The sequence below is a fragment of the Syngnathus typhle genome, linkage group LG21 (assembly GCF_033458585.1).
Source record: "Syngnathus typhle isolate RoL2023-S1 ecotype Sweden linkage group LG21, RoL_Styp_1.0, whole genome shotgun sequence".
NCBI classification, from domain to species: Eukaryota; Metazoa; Chordata; class Actinopteri; order Syngnathiformes; family Syngnathidae; genus Syngnathus; species Syngnathus typhle.
Window position 1 is genome coordinate 1,048,219 of NC_083758.1, and position 16,782 is coordinate 1,065,000.

The window sequence follows — 16,782 nt, forward strand, 5'->3', positions numbered from 1 at the left end:
ACCGAGGGAACCAGGCAAAGCGGACACATTACGGCGCAAGAGCCGTTGGCACTTAGGCGAGCTCCAGAAGGAGAGGCTGATTTTTCGCCGTTTGTGGCCGACCGAGGGAACCAGGCAAAGCGGACACATTACGGCGCAAGAGCCGTTGGCACTTAGGCGAGCTCCAGAAGGAGAGGCTGATTTTTCGCTATTTGTGGCCGACCGAGGGAACCAGGCAAAGCGGACACATTACGGCGCAAGAGCCGTTGGCACTTAGGCGAGCTCCAGAAGGAGAGGCTGATTTTTCGCCGTTTGTGGCCGACCGAGGGAACCAGGCAAAGCGGACACATTACGGCGCAAGAGCCGTTGGCACTTAGGCGAGCTCCAGAAGGAGAGGCTGGTTTTTCGCTATTTGTGGCCGACCGAGGGAACCAGGCAAAGCGGACACATTACGGCGCAAGAGCCGTTGGCACTTAGAAAATATTCGCCAAAGTTGGCACGAGCTCCAGAAGGAGAGGCTGATTTTTCGCTATTTGTGGCCGACCGAGGGAACCAGGCAAAGCGGACACATTACGGCGCAAGAGCCGTTGGCACTTAGGCGAGCTCCAGAAGGAGAGGCTGATTTTTCGCCGTTCGTGGCCGACCGAGGGAACCAGGCAAAGCGGACACATTACGGCGCAAGAGCCGTTGGCACTTAGAAAATATTCGCCAAAGTTGGCACGAGCTCCAGAATGAGAGGCTGATTTTTCGCCGTTTGTGGCCGACCGAGGGAACCAGGCAAAGCGGACACATTACGGCGCAAGAGCCGTTGGCACTTAGGCGAGCTCCAGAAGGAGAGGCTGATTTTTTCGCTATTTGTGGCCGACCGAGGGAACCAGGCAAAGCGGACACATTACGGCGCAAGAGCCGTTGGCACTTAGAAAATATTCGCCAAAGTTGGCACGAGCTCCAGAATGAGAGGCTGATTTTTCGCCGTTTGTGGCCGACCGAGGGAACCAGACAAAGCGGACACATTACGGCGCAAGAGCCGTTGGCACTTAGGCGAGCTCCAGAAGGAGAGGCTGATTTTTTCGCTATTTGTGGCCGACCGAGGGAACCAGGCAAAGCGGACACATTACGGCGCAAGAGCCGTTGGCACTTAGAAAATATTCGCCAAAGTTGGCACGAGCTCCAGAATGAGAGGCTGATTTTTCGCCGTTTGTGGCCGACCGAGGGAACCAGACAAAGCGGACACATTACGGCGCAAGAGCCGTTGGCACTTAGGCGAGCTCCAGAAGGAGAGGCTGATTTTTCGCTATTTGTGGCCGACCGAGGGAACCAGGCAAAGCGGACACTTTACGGCGCAAGAGCCGTTGGCACTTAGAAAATATTCGCCAAAGTTGGCGCGAGCTCCAGAAGGAGAGGCTGATTTTTCGCCGTTTGTGGCCGACCGAGGGAACCAGACAAAGCGGACACATTACGGCGCAAGAGCCGTTGGCACTTAGGCGAGCTCCAGAAGGAGAGGCTGATTTTTCGCTATTTGTGGCCGACCGAGGGAACCAGGCAAAGCGGACACTTTACGGCGCAAGAGCCGTTGGCACTTAGAAAATATTCGCCAAAGTTGGCGCGAGCTCCAGAAGGAGAGGCTGATTTTTCGCCGTTTGTGGCCGACCGAGGGAACCAGACAAAGCGGACACATTACGGCGCAAGAGCCGTTGGCACTTAGAAAATATTCGCCAAAGTTGGCACGAGCTCCAGAATGAGAGGCTGATTTTTCGCCGTTTGTGGCCGACCGAGGGAACCAGGCAAAGCGGACACATTACGGCGCAAGAGCCGTTGGCACTTAGGCGAGCTCCAGAAGGAGAGGCTGATTTTTTCGCTATTTGTGGCCGACCGAGGGAACCAGGCAAAGCGGACACATTACGGTGCAAGAGCCGTTGGCACTTAGAAAATATTCGCCAAAGTTGGCACGAGCTCCAGAATGAGAGGCTGATTTTTCGCCGTTTGTGGCCGACCGAGGGAACCAGACAAAGCGGACACATTACGGCGCAAGAGCCGTTGGCACTTAGAAAATATTCGCCAAAGTTGGCGCGAGCTCCAGAAGGAGAGGCTGATTTTTCGCTGTTTGTGGCCGACCGAGGGAACCAGACAAAGCGGACACATTACGGCGCAAGAGCCGTTGGCACTTAGAAAATATTCGCCAAAGTTGGCGCGAGCTCCAGAAGGAGAGGCTGATTTTTCGCCGTTCGTGGCCGACCGAGGGAACCAGACAAAGCGGACACATTACGGCGCAAGAGCCGTTGGCACTTAGAAAATATTCGCCAAAGTTGGCGCGAGCTCCAGAAGGAGAGGCTGATTTTTCGCTGTTTGTGGCCGACCGAGGGAACCAGACAAAGCGGACACATTACGGCGCAAGAGCCGTTGGCACTTAGAAAATATTTGCCAAAGTTGGCGCGAGCTCCAGAAGGAGAGGCTGATTTTTCGCCATTCGTGGCCGACCGAGGGAACCAGACAAAGCGGACAGCTTGTGCGGCAGCCCACGCTGGCACTTAGAAAATATTCTGAAATTCTCACCGACTTCCGTGGTGGAGAGGCCGAATTTTTGCGATTCGGGTCCGAAAGGAGAACCGGCGCAATTCGGACAGCTTGTGCGGCAGCCCACGCTGGCACTTAGAAAATATTCTGAAATTCTCACCGACCTCCGTGGTGGAGAGGCCGAATTTTCGACATTCGGATCCGACCGGGGAACCGTCGCCACTCGGACAAGTTGTGCGGCAGCCCACGCTGGCACTTAGAAAATATTCTGAAATTCTCACCGACCTCCGTGGTGGAGAGGCCGAATTTTCGACATTCGGATCCGACCGGGGAACCGTCGCCACTCGGACAAGTTGTGCGGCAGCCCACGCTCGCACTTAGAAAATATTCTGAAATTCTCACCGACCTCCGTGGTGGAGAGGCCGAATTTTCGACATTCGTGGCCGACCGGGGAACCGTCGCCACTCGGACAACTTGTGCGGCAGCCCTCGGTGATTTTAGGACCGCTTTTTCACCCTCGCTGTCCGACCGGAGAACCGTCGTAGCTCGGACAGTTCGTGTGCCAGCATCCGCTGGCACTTAGAAAATTTTAAAAAAGAAAAAAATAGTCTTCTGCATATACGTTCTGACTATATTTTGCGATTAGGGGGTAAAGGTAATGAGTACAGTGACTAGGGGGACCAACTCATCGTACTCTGGCGCACCAACACGCCAAGGTTGGTACTGCACTTAGGCTGATTTTTGCGCTATTCGCGGCCGACCGGGGAACCAGCGCGGAGCGGACACATTACGGCGAATGAGCCGTTGGCACTTAGAAAATTTTTGAGCTTTTTTCGAACTTCCGTGAGGCTGATTTTGCGCTATTCGCGGCCGACCGGGGAACCAGCGCGGAGCGGACACATTACGGCGAATGAGCCGTTGGCACTTAGAAAATTTTTGAGCTTTTTTCGAACTTCCGTGAGGCTGATTTTGCGCTATTCGCGGCCGACCGGGGAACCAGCGCGGAGCGGACACATTACGGCGAATGAGCCGTTGGCACTTAGAAAATTTTTGAGCTTTTTTCGGACTTCCGTGTGGAGCTTTGGGGCCGTTCCGCCTAACTTTTTATGCCCGATTAGGCTTCCAGGGAGGCGGCTAAGCATTATTGACCAATCATGGAGCTTTTTTGGGACTTCCGTGTGGAGCTTTGGGGCCGTTCCGCCTAACTTTTTATGCCCGATTAGGCTTCCAGGGAGGCGGCTAAGCATTATTGACCAATCATGGAGCTTTTTTGGGACTTCCGTGTGGAGCTTTGGAGCCGTTCCGCCTAACTTTTTATGCCCGATTAGGCTTCCAGGGAGGCGGCTAAGCATTATTGACCAATCATGGAGCTTTTTTGGGACTTCCGTGTGGAGCTTTGGGGCCGTTCCGCCTAACTTTTTATGCCCGATTAGGCTTCCAGGGAGGCGGCTAAGCATTATTGACCAATCATGGAGCTTTTTTGGGACTTCCGTGTGGAGCTTTGGGGCCGTTCCGCCTAACTTTTTATGCCCGATTAGGCTTCCAGGGAGGCGGCTAAGCATTATTGACCAATCATGGAGCTTTTTTGGGACTTCCGTGTGGAGCTTTGGGGCCGTTCCGCCTAACTTTTTATGCCCGATTAGGCTTCCAGGGAGGCGGCTAAGCATTATTGACCAATCATGGAGCTTTTTTGGGACTTCCGTGTGGAGCTTTGGAGCCGTTCCGCCTAACTTTTTATGCCCGATTAGGCTTCCAGGGAGGCGGCTAAGCATTATTGACCAATCATGGAGCTTTTTTGGGACTTCCGTGTGGAGCTTTGGGGCCGTTCCGCCTAACTTTTTATGCCCGATTAGGCTTCCAGGGAGGCGGCTAAGCATTATTGACCAATCATGGAGCTTTTTTGGGACTTCCGTGTGGAGCTTTGGGGCCGTTCCGCCTAACTTTTTATGCCCGATTAGGCTTCCAGGGAGGCGGCTAAGCATTATTGACCAATCATGGAGCTTTTTTGGGACTTCCGTGTGGAGCTTTGGGGCCGTTCCGCCTAACTTTTTATGCCCGATTAGGCTTCCAGGGAGGCGGCTAAGCATTATTGACCAATCATGGAGCTTTTTTGGGACTTCCGTGTGGAGCTTTGGGGCCGTTCCGCCTAACTTTTTATGCCCGATTAGGCTTCCAGGGAGGCGGCTAAGCATTATTGACCAATCATGGAGCTTTTTTGGGACTTCCGTGTGGAGCTTTGGAGCCGTTCCGCCTAACTTTTTATGCCCGATTAGGCTTCCAGGGAGGCGGCTAAGCATTATTGACCAATCATGGAGCTTTTTTGGGACTTCCGTGTGGAGCTTTGGGGCCGTTCCGCCTAACTTTTTATGCCCGATTAGGCTTCCAGGGAGGCGGCTAAGCATTATTGACCAATCATGGAGCTTTTTTGGGACTTCCGTGTGGAGCTTTGGGGCCGTTCCGCCTAACTTTTTATGCCCGATTAGGCTTCCAGGGAGGCGGCTAAGCATTATTGACCAATCATGGAGCTTTTTTGGGACTTCCGTGTGGAGCTTTGGGGCCGTTCCGCCTAACTTTTTATGCCCGATTAGGCTTCCAGGGAGGCGGCTAAGCATTATTGACCAATCATGGAGCTTTTTTGGGACTTCCGTGTGGAGCTTTGGAGCCGTTCCGCCTAACTTTTTATGCCCGATTAGGCTTCCAGGGAGGCGGCTAAGCATTATTGACCAATCATGGAGCTTTTTTGGGACTTCCGTGTGGAGCTTTGGGGCCGTTCCGCCTAACTTTTTATGCCCGATTAGGCTTCCAGGGAGGCGGCTAAGCATTATTGACCAATCATGGAGCTTTTTTGGGACTTCCGTGTGGAGCTTTGGGGCCGTTCCGCCTAACTTTTTATGCCCGATTAGGCTTCCAGGGAGGCGGCTAAGCATTATTGACCAATCATGGAGCTTTTTTGGGACTTCCGTGTGGAGCTTTGGGGCCGTTCCGCCTAGCTTTTTATGCCCGATTAGGCTTCCAGGGAGGCGGCTAAGCATTATTGACCAATCATGGAGCTTTTTTGGGACTTCCGTGTGGAGTTTTGGGGCCGTTCCGCCTAACTTTTTATGCCCGATTAGGCTTCCAGGGAGGCGGCTAAGCATTATTGACCAATCATGGAGCTTTTTTGGGACTTCCGTGTGGAGCTTTGGGGCCGTTCCGCCTAGCTTTTTATGCCCGATTAGGCTTCCAGGGAGGCGGCTAAGCATTATTGACCAATCATGGAGCTTTTTTGGGACTTCCGTGTGGAGCTTTGGGGCCGTTCCGCCTAACTTTTTATGCCCGATTGGGCTTCCAGGGACGCGGCTAAGCATTTTTGACCAATCATGGAGCTTTTTTGGGACTTCCAGCCGGTGCTTTGGGGGCCTTCCCCCTCACTTTCTACGCCCGATTGGGCTTCCAGGGACGCGGCTAAGCATTTTTAACAGAAATGGAGCTTTTTGAGGACCTCCACACGGAGCTCCAGGGCCGGTCCGCCTCACTTTTTACGCCCGATTACGCTTCCAGGGACGCGGCTAAGCATTTTTGACCAATCATGGAGCTTTTTTGGGACTTCCAGCCGGTGCTTTGGGGGCCTTCCCCCTCACTTTCTACGCCCGATTGGGCTTCCAGGGACGCGGCTAAGCATTTTTAACAGAAATGGAGCTTTTTGAGGACCTCCACACGGAGCTCCAGGGCCGGTCCGCCTCACTTTTTACGCCCGATTACGCTTCCAGGGACGCGGCTAAGCATTTTTAACACGTTATGGAGCTTTTTGAGGACCTCCACACGGAGCTCCAGGGCCGGTCCGCCTCACTTTTTACGCCCGATTAGATTTGCATAATAATTTGGAACACGGTGCCGTGTTCCAAATTATTATGCGGGCTGGTGCTTGGGGCTGGCGTCCGCCTATAGTGGTTTAATTTCGGGAGGAAGATTCATTTTCGTCCCAAGCCCGCCGCTGGAGAAAATCTTAGGTACCAGGAGTGGATTTTTTTTGTCCACTCAGGAGGGGGACGTTGACTGGTTCGGTGTCCGGGGGAAAGTGCTCTTTTCTCGGCCAGGAGAAAGATGAGACTCCGAGCCCGCCGCTGGAGAAAATTTTAGGTACCAGGAGCGGATTTTTTTTTCTCCAGGGGCGTTCCGCCTAACATTTTACGCCCGATTACGCTTCCAGGGACGCGGCTAAGCATTTTTAACACGTTATGGAGCTTTTTGAGGACCTCCACACGGAGCTCCAGGGCCGGTCCGCCTCACTTTTTACGCCCGATTACGCTTCCAGGGACGCGGCTAAGCATTTTTGACCAATCATGGAGCTTTTTTGGGACTTCCAGCCGGTGCTTTGGGGGCCTTCCCCCTCACTTTCTACGCCCGATTGGGCTTCCAGGGACGCGGCTAAGCATTTTTAACAGAAATGGAGCTTTTTGCGGAGCTCCAGCCGGTGCCACCGGCAGGCCGTGCACGCGGACGAGATGACCGAAAAAAGCTCCAGGAGAGCGGATGGACGCTTTTTAAGCACCGAGGCGGAGATCGCCTTTTTATGCCCATCATTCCACCTAATTCGGACCAAGGCGGAAGTAATCTGGGGAGAGGACGCTGGCGCTGCTTGTTCGCCGCTTCTCCACCAGAATTAGTTTAGTTTTAGTGTTTTTATTTATTTATTTTTTAGCCATTATTAAGTTTAGTTTTTAGCTTCTAGTTTTAGTGTGCAGTGCGCCTGGACCGCGGCGAACCTCCACAGAGCCGGCTACCTACTACGGCGCGCCCACCCCACCACCCCCCCGCCAAGGCATCCTGGCTAGGCTAGCCAATGGCTAACACTCAAGTTCAGTGTTCTCCAACCGGCACTATATTAACTTACTCCATCCCCCGCTTGCTGGAGCTGAGTAATCACACCATTCCAGGGTGTGTCTCAGTCATCAAACAACTTGGACTTCTCCGCAGACCACGTTACATCCACAGAAGCACCCGTCGTAACTTTGTTTTCTCCCAACCCGTCCATAACAGTGTACCATCCATCTGCTCCTCCTGCGCCCGACACCCCGTCGCAAGTAAAACACGTCATCAGATACCTGGCGCACTTGGAACTTATCTTAGCAAGCATGCGGGGCTGCAGTACTCCAGGTGGCCTGGAAAACATGGTGCGGACTATACTCCTACACGGAGCGGACTCCGACACAAGACGGACACCGGGTCGCCGGGAAAACACGGAGTGTTAATTTCTTCAGTACGGAACGGACAGCAACACGGAGTGGATCTTACTCCAACCCAGAGTGGACTGCACTGCATGCGGCACAGAAAACGTGGAGTGGATTTCTCTCTACTTCGCCCCCTACCTAAACACAGCCCCACAGCCACAATCAAAATGGATCTCCTCAACATCCAAGCACTCACCCGTAAATCATCATTTATTCACGACCTCATCCTGGACAAAGGCCTAGACATAATGTGCCTGACTGAGACCTGGCAACCACCTGATGTCTATCAATCCCTCAATGAAGCCTGTCCCTCTGGTTATAGATACATAACTAAACCTCGCAGCATTGGCCGTGGCGGTGGCCTGGCTGTACTCCACCGTCTTGATCTAGAGCTGTCCCCCCTCCCTCTACCTGATCACTCCTCATTCGAATCCCTTGCATTCAAATGTAAACCTCCATATCCCATCACAGTTTTACTTATTTACCGCCCTCCTAAACCAAACTCCTCTTTCATTCCAGAACTACACGATCTACTCACTACCCTCTGTACCTCCACTTCCTCTAATCTAATCATACTGGGTGATGTTAACGTCCACGTCGACACCCCCTCCAGCCCCCCTGCCTCTGACCTGTTGCAACTATTGGACTGTTTACACCTCACCCAATATGTAAATGTCCCCACACATGACAAAGGGCATACACTTGACCTTGTCATCTCCTCATCGGCAATAAGCAACCTGCAAGTTCTCGAGGTCGGTGTGTCTGACCACAAACTTATTCAAATGGAACTTCCTTTCCCACGCCCCCACTCCAAACCCAAGCGGCAAATCTCATTCAGAAATTTCAAAAACATCAATCAAGACACTATAGCACAGGACCTCCAGTTTCTCTCCTCCTCCTCTGCAACCTTTACATCAGTCAGCAAGGCAGTGGACTATTACAATAACTCTTTGGCCAAACTTCTAAGTATCCATGCCCCCCAAAAAACCAAAACAGTCACTTTTTCACACTCAGCCCCCTGGTACACCAGTGAGCTGCGTCTGTTGAAGTCAACTGGGCGCATCCTGGAGCGTCGTCTTAAAGCCTCAGGACTGACCGTGCACAAACAGGCCTACAAAGAACACCAGAAGGCCTACTCAAAAGCCCTTGGGACTGCACGTGCTCAGTTCTATTCCAATATCATAAACAATACCCCTGGAAACTCAAAACAACTCTTTTCAACCATTAACCACTTTCTCAAACCACCTCACACCACTCCAACAGAATCCTCAGAGGTAGTGTCCAATAACTTTATGACCTTTTTTACCGCTAAGGTTAACAACATCCGCACCCAGCTCCTCTCCTCTTCTGGCCCCACCACTTCACCTCCTCCCCCCTTCCTTCCACCCGGGACAGTCCAGCCTCTCCGCTGCTTCTCTCCTATCTTGCAGTCGGAGGTAGAGGACATCATCAAAAAGATGAAACCCTCCACATGTGCCCTGGACCCTTTCCCCACAGCCCTCATTAAACAACAAACCTCAGCCATTAGTCCCCTAATAACCAATGTCATCAACCTCTCACTCCAGTCTGGCTCTGTACCCCCTGCACTGAAGACTGCCATTATTAACCCCCTGCTCAAAAAACCCTCACTTGACCCGGACAACCTTGCCAACTACAGACCAATATCTAAACTCCCGTTCCTCTCCAAGGTTCTGGAAAAAGTGGTAGCTGCCCAACTTCACACTCATCTTACCCGCAATAACATCGCTGAGAAATTTCAATCCGGGTTCCGCTCTGGCCACAGCACTGAAACAGCACTTGTTAGGGTCACCAACGACCTTCTCATGGCTGCCGATGCAGGCTCCCCGTCACTTCTCATCCTGCTGGATCTGTCCGCTGCATTTGACACTGTCCACCACAATATCCTCCTTAACCAGCTTCACTCCACTGGATTCTCTGGCACTGCTCTAACCTGGCTTCAGTCCTACCTCTCAAACCGGACCGAGTACGTTTCCCTGGGGGGAAAAAAATCCGACACTCACACTGTCACCTCCGGTGTCCCCCAGGGATCTGTACTCGGTCCTACCCTCTTCACTCTCTACATACTACCCCTCGGCAATATAATCAGGAAGTTCGGCATCTCATTTCATTGTTATGCGGACGACACCCAGCTATACCTCAAACTTGACCCCCCGCCCTCCATAACCCAGCCTTCTCCATCTCCCTCATCCATCCTCTCCCTGTGTCTGGAGGAGATAAAGGCGTGGATGAATCTCAGCTTCCTGCAAGTTAACAGTGACAAAACCCAAGCCATATTAATTGGCACTCCCCATCAGATCCACACCTGCCCAATAACAAGCATCTTATTCGCCGGTCTCACTATTCCCCTCTCAGCCACTGTCACCAACCTGGGTGTGAAACTGGACCCTCAACTCAACCTTGAGTCACACATAAAACACATCTGCAAAACCTCTTTCTTCCACCTCAGAAATATCTCCAAACTCCGCCCCACACTTACCCTGACGGATGCTGAGAAACTTGTCCACGCCTTTGTCTCCTCAAGGATAGACTATTGTAACGCACTCCTCATCGGGATCCCTAGCAAGAGCCTCCAGAGGCTTCAGTACATTCAAAACAGCGCTGCTAGGATCCTGATGGGGGTGCGGAAAAGCAATCACATCACACCCATCCTCCGTTCTCTGCACTGGCTCCCCATCAAATTCCGAATTGATTATAAGATCGCCCTCCTCACTCACCATTGTATCCTTGGACATGCTCCCCCATACCTCAAAGAACTCCTTGCCCCAAAACCTGCCACCCGAAGCCTCCGCTCATCCAATTCTCACCTTCTCCACGTTCCTAAAACCAAGCTGCGCACCATGGGCGACCGAGCCTTCTGCTATACAGCCCCTACACTGTGGAACTCCCTCCCCGACCACCTAAGAGCACCCCAATCCACTGACACTTTCAAAACTGGACTTAAAACTCACCTCTTTACCTTAGCATTTCCGTAATTTTTCTCATATCTTGGTTGTCGTCCAGTTGTTCTAAACTTGTCCTTGTTTTGTTTTCTTGTTTTTTATCTGCCATGTAGCACTTTGAGATTCCCCCAAATGTAAAGTGCGTTATAAATATAATTTATTATTATTATTATTATTATTATTATCGCGGAGCTTTAATAGACTTCCAGCGGGCCCAAAGCGGCCAGGCAGACGGCGCAGCGCGACCTGGTACCTCGCACGGGACGCATCGCCCCCCCCGCGCACAGTTCCAGGGGGCCGGGATGACGTTTCAAAGCTGCCGCTGCAGCTGCGGCGGGGAGTGGCCTCCCTCCGGTGGACACGACGAGTAAATGACACCGGCCGCTGACGCAAACCCACGCCGGGCAGGAGAGCTCGGAAGGCGGCTAAGATTTCAAGGAAGGACCCCCCCCCCTGCGCAGACCTCCACTAGGCCGGGATGACTGTTCAGCTGCGGCGGGGAGTGGCCTCCCTCCGGTCGGCACGACGAGTAAATGACAGCGGCCGCTGACGCAAACCCACGCCGGGCAGGAGAGCTCGGAAGGCGGCTAAGATTTCAAGGAAGACCCCCCCCTGCGCAGACCTCCACTAGGCCGGGATGACTTTTCAAAGCTGCCTCTGCAGCTGCGGCGGGGAGTTGCCTCCCTCCGGTGGACACGACGAGTAAATACACCAGCACTTGCTCTTAGATTTGTTTCTTTTTTCTTTCTTTTAGCTTCCATAATGTTACCGGGCGCTGACGCAAACCCACGCCGGACAGGAGAGCTCGGAAGGCGGCTAAGATTTCAAGGAAGACCCCCCCTGCGCAGACCTCCACTAGGCCGGGATGACTGTTCAGCTGCGGCGGGGAGTGGCCTCCCTCCGGTCGGCACGACGAGTAAATGACACCGGCCGCTGACGCAAACCCACGCCGGACAGGAGAGCTCGGAAGGCGGCTAAGATTTCAAGGAAGACCCCCCCTGCGCAGACCTCCACTAGGCCGGGATGACTGTTCAGCTGTGGCGGGGAGTGGCCTCCCTCCGGTCGGCACGACGAGTAAATGACACCGGCCGCTGACGCAAACCCACGCCGGACAGGAGAGCTCGGAAGGCGGCTAAGATTTCAAGGAAGACCCCCCCTGCGCAGACCTCCACTAGGCCGGGATGACTGTTCAGCTGTGGCGGGGAGTGGCCTCCCTCCGGTCGGCACGACGAGTAAATGACACCGGCCGCTGACGCAAACCCACGCCGGACAGGAGAGCTCGGAAGGCGGCTAAGATTTCAAGGAAGACCCCCCCTGCGCAGACCTCCACTAGGCCGGGATGACTGTTCAGCTGTGGCGGGGAGTGGCCTCCCTCCGGTCGGCACGACGAGTAAATGACACCGGCCGCTGACGCAAACCCACGCCGGACAGGAGAGCTCGGAAGGCGGCTAAGATTTCAAGGAAGACCCCCCCTGCGCAGACCTCCACTAGGCCGGGATGACTGTTCAGCTGTGGCGGGGAGTGGCCTCCCTCCGGTCGGCACGACGAGTAAATGACACCGGCCGCTGACGCAAACCCACGCCGGACAGGAGAGCTCGGAAGGCGGCTAAGATTTCAAGGAAGACCCCCCCTGCGCAGACCTCCACTAGGCCGGGATGACTGTTCAGCTGTGGCGGGGAGTGGCCTCCCTCCGGTCGGCACGACGAGTAAATGACACCGGCCGCTGACGCAAACCCACGCCGGACAGGAGAGCTCGGAAGGCGGCTAAGATTTCAAGGAAGACCCCCCCTGCGCAGACCTCCACTAGGCCGGGATGACTGTTCAGCTGTGGCGGGGAGTGGCCTCCCTCCGGTCGGCACGACGAGTAAATGACACCGGCCGCTGACGCAAACCCACGCCGGACAGGAGAGCTCGGAAGGCGGCTAAGATTTCAAGGAAGACCCCCCCTGCGCAGACCTCCACTAGGCCGGGATGACTGTTCAGCTGTGGCGGGGAGTGGCCTCCCTCCGGTCGGCACGACGAGTAAATGACACCGGCCGCTGACGCAAACCCACGCCGGACAGGAGAGCTCGGAAGGCGGCTAAGATTTCAAGGAAGACCCCCCCTGCGCAGACCTCCACTAGGCCGGGATGACTGTTCAGCTGTGGCGGGGAGTGGCCTCCCTCCGGTCGGCACGACGAGTAAATGACACCGGCCGCTGACGCAAACCCACGCCGGACAGGAGAGCTCGGAAGGCGGCTAAGATTTCAAGGAAGACCCCCCCTGCGCAGACCTCCACTAGGCCGGGATGACTGTTCAGCTGTGGCGGGGAGTGGCCTCCCTCCGGTCGGCACGACGAGTAAATGACACCAGCACTTGCTCTTAGATTTGTTTCTTTTTTCTTTCTTTTAGCTTCCATAATGTTACCGGCCGCTGACGCAAACCCACGCCGGGCAGGAGAGCTCAAAAGCCGGGTAACATTTCAAGGAACGAACCACCGCGGAGCCAAAGAGGGGGCGCGGACGCGAAACTCACGCCGGGCAGGAGAGCTTGAAAGCCGGGTAACATTTCAAGGAACCACCGCTGACTATTTTGGGAAAATCTGAGATAAATATCACTTGCATAATAATTTGGAACACGGTCCCGTGTTCCAAATTATTATGCAAAATGTATTTAGACACCAGCAATCGCACTTAGATTTGTTTCTTTTTTCTTTCTTTTAGCTTCCATAATGTTACCGGGCGCTGACGCAAACCCACGCCGGGCAGGAGAGCTCAAAAGCCGGGTAACATTTCAAGGAAGCTATTTAGGAAAATCTGAGATAAATATCATTTGCATAATAATTTGGAACACGGTCCCGTGTTCCAAATTATTATGCAAAATGTATTTAAGTGTCATAAAGATTACATTTTTTGTTTTTCAAGTACTGAAATCACCCTCAGTCATGGTACAGTCCATGGTAGTCTGCCAGGTGAGCGCAATTGTAGTAATTAACAAGTCTATTTAAGTTCCGCGTTTTTAAGCGTTCGGCCATTTCGTTCAACCATGGGGAGGAAAAAGGATCTCTCTGCTGTCGAGAAGCGTGAAATCGTTCGATGCCTTGGACAAGGTATGCAGACATTCGATATTGCACGAAAGCTTAAGCGCGACCATCGAACTTTGAAGAAATTCGTCGCTGATTCGGAGCACACGCGTGTTCGTGCAGACAAAGGCACACCGAGAAAGATTTCTGCAAGACAAAAACGTCGAATCAAGAGGGTGGCTGCTAGCATGCCGCTACGTACTAGCAAACAAATATTCGACGCCGCACGTGCCAGTCAAGTCCCACGAACGTCGAGGTGCAGGATCCTACAGAGCCTCGCAGTTATGCGGAAACCCTCCATTCGGCCACCCCTCAACAACGCGAACAAGCAGAAACGGCTGCAGTGGGCCCAGGATTACATGAAGACTAATTTTCAGACAGTCCTGTTCACTGATGAGTGTCGTGCAACACTCGACGGTCCAGGTAGGTGTAGAAATTTAGAATAATTGTCAATTTCTGTCTATGTGAAGCCCTTTGAGACTGCTTGTGATTTAGGGCTATACAAATAAACTTGATTTGACTTGACTTTACAGATGGATGGAGTCGTGGATGGTTGGTGGACGGCCACGATAGCCCAACAAGGCTGCGGCGTCAGCAAGGAGGTGGCGGAGTCATGTTTTGGGCCGGAATCATGGGGAGAGAGCTGCTTGGCCCCTTTAGGGTCCCTGAAGGCGTGAAAATGACGTCTGTAACGTATGTGGAGTTTCTGAGTGACCACTTTCGTCCATGGTACAACAGGAAGAACCGTGCTTTCCGGAGCAAAATCATCTTCATGCACGACAATGCACCATCTCATGCTGCAAGAAATACTTCAGCAGCTTTGGCTAATATGGGACTGAAAGGGGAGAAGCTGATGGTGTGGCCACCATCCTCCCCTGACCTCAATCCTATTGAAAACTTTTGGAGCATCGTCAAGCAGAAGATCTACGAGGGTGGGAGGCAGTTCACTTCCAAACAGCAGCTCTGGGAGGCTATTCTGAAATCCTGCAAAGACATTCAACCAGAAACTGTCCAAAATCTCACAAGGTCAATGGATGCAAGGATTGTGAAGCTGCTGTTAAATAAAGGCTCCTATGTTAAAATGTAACTTGTTTGTTTTTGATTGAAAAATCCGCCGGCCAAAGAGGGGGCGCGGACGCGAAACTCACGCCGGGCAGGAGAGCTCAAAAGCCGGGTAACATTTCAAGGAACCACCGCGGAGCCAAAGAGGGGGCGCGGACGCGAAACTCACGCCGGGCAGGAGAGCTTGAAAGCCGGGTAACATTTCAAGGAACCACCGCTGACTATTTTGGGAAAATCTGAGATAAATATCACTTGCATAATAATTTGGAACACGGTGAAAAGCCGGGTAACATTTCAAGGAACCACCGCGGAGCCAAAGAGGGGGCGCGGACGCGAAACTCACGCCGGGCAGGAGAGCTTGAAAGCCGGGTAACATTTCAAGGAACCACCGCTGACTATTTTGGGAAAATCTGAGATAAATATCACTTGCATAATAATTTGGAACACGGTGTGTGTGTGCGATTGCTGGTGTATTTACTCGTCGTGTCCACCGGAGGATGGCAACTCCCCGCCGCAGCGGCAGCGGCAGCGCTTAAATGTCTTCCCGGCCGCCTGGAACTCTGCACGGGGCGTGTTTCGTACCAGATCGCGCTGCGCCGTCAGCCGAGCCGCGCGCGGTCCGCTGGAAGTCTACACCCTGTTCCAAATTATTATGCAAATCGTATTTAAGTGTCAGAAAGATTAAATTTTTTGTTTTTCAATTAAACTCATGGACGGTATTCCGTGTGAGGGCTCTTTGGATAACTGAGATCAATTTCAGACACCGGTGATGATTACCGGCCAGTTGAGCCCACATTAAGGAGAAACTACTCAAGAATGGCGTTCCACATTATTAAGCAGATGATTTGAAGTTCGCTTTGAGCAGTGGCGGACGCCAACCCACGACCGGTGGGAGAGCTCGGAGGGCGGATGGGCTTTCAAGGAAGCCCCCCAGGCCGGTCCCACTCGCACTTAGAATTTTTTTTTTTTTTTTTGGCTTCCATAATGTACCGGGCGCGGACGCGAAACCCACGCCGGGCAGGAGAGCTCGAAAGGCGGATAAGCATTCAAGGAAGCACCGTCTGGAGCTTCAGAGCCGTTCCGCCTAACATTTTACGCCCGATTGGGGTTCCAGGGAGGCGGGTAAGCATTTTTAACCAACCATGGAGCTTTTCTCGGACTTCCGTCTGGAGCTTCAGAGCCGTTCCGCCTAACATTTTACGCCCGATTGGGGTTCCAGGGAGGCGGGTAAGCATTTTTAACCAACCATGGAGCTTTTCTCGGACTTCCGTCTGGAGCTTCAGAGCCGTTCCGCCTGACTTTTAACGTAGAGTACCGGGCGCAAACCACTAACTCAAGCCCGGCATGGCAGCTCGAAAGGCGGCTAAGCATTCAAGGAAGCGACGCCGGCCGGTCCGCGGGCCAAATAGGGTCCAGTAAAGTACCGGGCGCAAACCACTAACTCAAGCCCGGCATGGCAGCTCGAAAGGCGGCTAAGCATTCAAGGAAGCGACGCCGGCCGGTCCGCGGGCCAAATAGGGTCCAGTAAAGTACCGGGCGCAAACCACTAACTCAAGCCCGGCATGGCAGCTCGAAAGGCGGCTAAGCATTCAAGGAAGCGACGCCGGCCGGTCCGCGGGCCAAATAGGGTCCAGTAAAGTACCGGGCGCAAACCACTAACTCAAGCCCGGCATGGCAGCTCGAAAGGCGGCTAAGCATTCAAGGAAGCGACGCCGGCCGGTCCGCGGGCCAAATAGGGTCCAGTAAAGTACCGGGCGCAAACCACTAACTCAAGCCCGGCATGGCAGCTCGAAAGGCGGCTAAGCATTCAAGGAAGCGACGCCGGCCGGTCCGCGGGCCAAATAGGGTCCAGTAAAGTACCGGGCGCGGCCACTAACGCCTTGTGGCGGTCGCCTTGTGGCGGTCGGGGGGTGGCGGTCGGGGCTGGCGCTTGGGGCCGGTGGCGGTCGCCTTGTGGCGGTCGCCTTGTGGCGGTCGGGGGGTGGCGGTCGGGGCT